A 5,798-nucleotide genomic window follows, 5' to 3' on the forward strand; every position below is an offset into this window, starting at 1 on the left:
ATTTCATATGAAAAAAATGTGATCAGTGTCGTGATCTATATATGTTGTATTGACTGAAATCTATATACACATTGTTTGTTATATTTGTTTTGTGCAGAGTAAATACAATCTAAAGGTATTGTATCATACACTGCCTCATATTCTTTTTATGTTCTCCATAAGTATATATATATACATAATAGGAATATTTACAGATAATTCTAAAAGTACAGATTATTATGTTCAATAAGATAGGGTCAGTTGGAGATATGATATATTTTGATATATGGTAACTGTCCTTGTACCTATTTCTTGGAAAATTTGCTGGAGTCAATTTGTCTGTTGTGATATTCATCTGTAGGGTCTGTTGCTGGTCTTTTTCTCTGTTGCTGGTGTTATTGATTCATAATGCACAATGATTTTATCAATTGATCTTTTAGATTCAGGTTTTGGCTTGTGTTTTGTTTTGACTTCGTTGTTCTTGTCCTTTATTCCCCTGCAAATGAGGATCAGTTTCTGAAATGATGACTTTACTGACATCTGTTGTTGTTTTTGTTATTGTTTCTGTAAGTTGCAATATGAGTTTTGAAGTTAGGGTTTTATTGTGATCAACATGATCACCAATGTCCGTCTCTTCCATACTTTCACTCTCACTAGAATCAAATTAATCATTATCTTTATTTGCTTCATTGTCTGATATATCGATGCTGGTTTACTTGGAGTTTGGTATTCTTTTGCTTTATGTCCTTCTTTTCCACATTGATTTCAAACCATTCGTTTTGGCATTTATCTTTTTTGTGTTCCTTTTTTAGGCATTTTTTTAAAAGTAATATATGCATTTATGTAGATCTGTCCTTTGTAGTATATTTTGACATCGTACTTGCTTTTTCTTGTGAATCTGGGCAGTGTGCCCTTCTATAACTCGACATAAAAGATTCTGTCTCCAGAATCGCAGTCAGTGAGAGCGCTATCTAGTCTTACTATCTCCCTAAAATAGCTTGTATTAACTACACAAATAGACTGAAAAAACGCGAAAATCATACCGTCATCAGCTGATCATGGAATGTTGGCAACACGTACTCGGAGGTATTCTGGCTGCTGCTAAGTAGCCGGAATTATTAGGCTTTTATCATATACTGTTGACAGTTTATTACGTATATATACACCACGGATGTGATCTCTTGCTTCTTCTCGTGCAAGATAAATACGCCTCATTCCTTTGACTCCTTGTAACCTTTTCATTTGGAATTAGGGTACCTCTGTACCGTTACTTTTGTTAACTTCTTCATGTATTAAGATGTCTTTTTGTTGAAGGTCTGTATTGCAGAATAAATCTGTTTCTAGAATGAATATATGTTTTACTGACGATATTTATAAATAAGGAAACAACAGCAACACAAACAGCTAGGGGTGATCGCTGGTGCTCCGGAAGGATAAGCAGATCCTGCGTCACATGTGGCATCCGTCGTGTTGCTCATTTTATTACAAAGCCGGTTAAAAGTCTAATATGTTAGGTCACATTCGTGAAAAAGGGACGGATTGAAGTTACGACTTAAGGAACATATCCGATATTAACTGTGAAACGGATATTCAAAAACGGTCAGCCAACTCGTGATGGCGTCCGTAAAATTTTCGAAGGGATGATTTCAACCTCACACTTGGAATTTACATTGGAAAAGTCAGAATTGGGAAGCTAACATCATCTCTTTTGAGATACACGAAATCCCAGTGGTTGATAAAAGACATTTGAAGGTACACTCTTCGAAAATTGAATGGTCATTGGGGTAAATGCTCAAGAAAATGAATTATGTTTCCAAAAAAATGTTTTTTTAATCGTCAGTACATCTCTTTGGACAAACCTTATACCACTTTCTATTCATAATGCTTTTGATTGGTTTAACGTTGTTGTTGTTTACATGAATTTATAAAATAAAACGATATTCTAATGTACAATCCTTGAAAATTGAATGGCCATTGGGGTAAATGCTCTATAGTATCTTTAAATTAATTGCCCCCACATTTTTATATATAACAAATATAAAAGGTGTCTTTACGAAAATTGTGAATTTATATATTCGATGTGCGTTCGTTTTCTTGTAAGATATGATGCATTTTTTCAATTGTAAATGATCATAACAATATGTGAAATGCAATACTTAACAACATCACTAAATAAATAAATTTGGTGTTTTTCCTGTCTTCTGATTGGTTAAAATTATTAGTTTTATTTTCAACTATCGCGGATTATTCAATGTGAAGAGTCAAAAATTAGTTTTATGGTTCAATAAATTCAAAATAGATAATAGCTATTCATTAAAAATTGTATTATTTTCAAAAGTAAAACCCAGTCTACAAGGAAGTTAAGTATGTTACAAAACATATTGAGATGTTTTCATTAGCGTCAGTACACTTCTTTTGACAGACAGTATAAACACCTTGTATTCATGATGCTTTTGATTGTGTTTACGTTCTTGTTGCTTACAGGAGAATTATACGGTAAGTGATTATAATATTTGAGAGATAATTAATTTTGTAGAAAACAAATTATATTTATGTAAGTGTAACATGTATAATTCTCTATCATCTAGGAGTTAAGAGGTTTCTTAAATATACAAATCATTCCTACTGTTACTCACGTAGCTATCTGTCGAGCGATGTATTCAGGTTTATTGTAAAATGAATGGGAATTGTTTTATTAACCAAACAGATTCAATATACACTTAAAACATCATCAATCGTTCATTGTAATGAATGTCCAATACGAAACACACTAAAACTTGTTAAGATTGATGTATAATTACGGACCAGGTAGTTATACTTTTGTCAAAAACTAATAATTAAGTGTTACCAAATGTTGAATTTTTGAAACAACTAATTGATAATTGAGTAATGTCACACTCAACTGGTCTACAAATTAAAATGTTCTGATATTATAATACCACTTGACACAATTAATTTTCAAAAAATATTTGTTTATCTTTAAAAGGTGAGACAAGATTTCTTTAAATGCTGTAAACAATCAGAATTCCTTAAAATGTAAAACAAATTTGAATACATACCTTTAATTTCTGATCTATAAAACTAGTTCTTACTCTAACAAAACACACACAATATTCGATTGGACAGAAATCTTTTTTTTATGAATTATTGATCAATTAATCAATGCATACAGAGCTGAAGTCGACAGTTGAATTGCTTTTTTTTTAATGTGTCTCTCAGTAAATTGTATCAAACATGCATACAAATTTGACTTTTAGAAAATTATATCATATACAAAAGTTAAACCCGATTCACAAGGAAATTATGTTTTCAAAAAATACTGGCATGTTTTTATTAGCGTCAGTACACTTCTTTTGACAAACAGTATAAAAACCTTGTATTTATAAAGCTTTTGATTGTGTTCACATTGTTAAAGTTTACAGGAGAATTAAGTGGTAAGCGATAAAAAAAAAATAATAATATGGCAAAACCAAAAGCTCAAACACAAGAACGTGTGCTTCTTTTATACTTACATTAACAGAAGCAACTATTTTTTTTTCAGGAACAGAGTGTATACATTGTACAGACATAGTGTTAAATAGTTCTTCTATCCCATCTGCACTGAAAGTTGAACTAGAAGTATACAGAACACCAAACTGTGAAAATGCACACACAGCCAAGAATTCCTCGGGAATAACTTTGAGTAATTGCACAGAAGCTGTAGATGTAGGACAAGCGAGCAAATGTGGAAGACTGGTTGGATCACTATTGTTGTCGAGTGGTCAATCTGAAAACAAATTAGGTATTGAATTAAATATTAAAGACACTGGCAAAGTTCTATTCTGATAAATAGATTTTGAACTAGATAGAAGTACACATAATGTAAAACAAAGGACGTGAACTAGAAAGATAAAAGAAGTATACAACATTTTCTCGATGTTGAAAAACTTCACCTTTTGTATTAGGCCACAGACACTATAGGGAAGAGCGATGTTCACCGAGTTTTTTTTTAACAATTTTCGTGTCGAAAACAATAAAATAATACAATTTGTTAAAGATAATGACCTAATATGTTTATACTGCAGCTAACGGTTGTGAGACAAATGAAAATTTGAATACTTAACTATTTTTCCTTTTTTAAATAAACCATAGATTGTGAAGAACGTTAAATCAATATTGCACGACGATTCCCTTTGTTATTGTATTTGACAACATCGGGAGTTCTAGCTGTATTAAGTATTAAAACGATGAAAACGTCAAAGTTTATAACTTGCATAACAATATACCTTGATATTTGATAGTTGAACTGACAATAAATATAGAAAGATGCATGTGGCATGAGTTCCAATAAAACAAGTCTTCATCAAAATCACAATGTATAAAAAGCTGTTTATCTCACTCGATCTACGTCAGAAGTCTTTATCATGCTGGTTTATTAAACTCTAGTGCACGTGGGTATATTGAATGTTTGATAAACACCTCTGAAATGAAATCTATTGTTTTTTTGTGAGTTTTATCCACTTTTGAAAAGTTGTGTTTAAATATTGTTAACTTGTTTTTGTCTTGATCTATTTTCGAGACCTTACTGTTAGCATGTCAATTGGTGCAAACTGCTGGTTGAAGACAACACTTTATTTGTGTGTTGTTATAAACTGTCATCAAAGTATTTTATCGTGTGTTGCTAATGTGTACAAAATACAAATATACCATGTACTTTTACTTACATGGAACCATTATGACAATTGGTGGGGATATTTATGAACCTGAACATACATTCAAATGTATAATACTACAATCACTATGCAATGTTCTATTTATATTATAGAATTACCATTTTACTTTCACATCAGAGGATGCTTCGTCGTAGAGCAGTCATTGGGAGGAGGGTGCTACCGAAACCACCGATTAATTGATCAGTATAAAGATTCTATGTCGAATTACTTAAATGTTGAAGGAATTAGTTCCGTACAACTTGGCGAATTTAATGGTGTTCTCTGTATTAATGGAGCTAACAACGTGGATCCAACGAAGACTAACCTAGCAAAAAGGCATAAGCATTGCTGGGTGACTTTTATTGTGTTTTTTATGGTTTGTTGTTTATTATAGACAAAACATAAACACACAATTATTTTGAATCTAAGAGAACAGCAATTTATGATACAACATTTTCAATTGATTTGTAACTTGCTACTTCTATTTCACTTGTTAGAGTTTGTGTTGTTTTGTACGACAATATTGATTTCACAAGACTTAGGACTATATTGTTTTCTTTAGTTTTATTATGTTCATATGTGTTTTTAAAAGTTTGAAGGGTTAATAATTTTTTTTAATAGATTCATATCTAATGTGACTGAAAACGTATTATTTGAACTCAAAACGAATGTTTAACTGTTTACGGTCCATTTTCTTTAGAATTAAATCATATAAACAACTGTTTAATTATTATTCTGTTTCATAAAAGCTACTAACCAAAAAGGACAAAAATGTGTAGCCAAAGCCGGGCAGAGAATCAAAGTATATCCATAATATAATTACAGAATATAAAAACATCATCTAATACATGTAATAGGATAGAGCTTACAGAACGACATAGAAAACTAAAGATTGAGCAACACGAACCCCACCAAATAATGGGGGTAGTCTCAGGTGCTCTGAAACGGTAGGCAGACCCGTTATGTTTCTTTTTTATGTAGGTACACACCCATCAATATGTCTGATTGGGTTGGTCACATTCGGTGGAAGAGGATGAGATTATAGTAACTACCATTGGAACATATCCGTCGTCATTGATAAAACAGATATCCCATAACGGCCAATCAAGTCGTGATGGCGTCCGTAAA

The 5,798-nt window shown here is 31.6% G+C and overlaps 1 long non-coding RNA gene across 2 annotated transcripts; it reads left to right on the top strand.

Moving 5' to 3' along the window:
- The first annotated feature begins 2,353 nt into the window (after positions 1–2,353).
- Positions 2,354–5,324, top strand: LOC143043454 (uncharacterized). Of its 2 annotated transcripts, none has more exons than XR_012968402.1 (3): positions 2,354–2,475; positions 3,521–3,760; positions 4,784–5,324. It is a non-coding gene; the product is annotated as an uncharacterized LOC143043454 (long non-coding RNA). The 2 variants fall into 2 exon arrangements; XR_012968403.1 differs by having other exon boundaries at positions 3,527–3,760.
- The last annotated feature ends 474 nt before the right edge of the window (positions 5,325–5,798 follow it).

This window comes from Mytilus galloprovincialis, chromosome 8 (genome assembly GCF_965363235.1).
Source record: "Mytilus galloprovincialis chromosome 8, xbMytGall1.hap1.1, whole genome shotgun sequence".
NCBI lineage: Eukaryota > Metazoa > Mollusca > Bivalvia > Mytilida > Mytilidae > Mytilus > Mytilus galloprovincialis.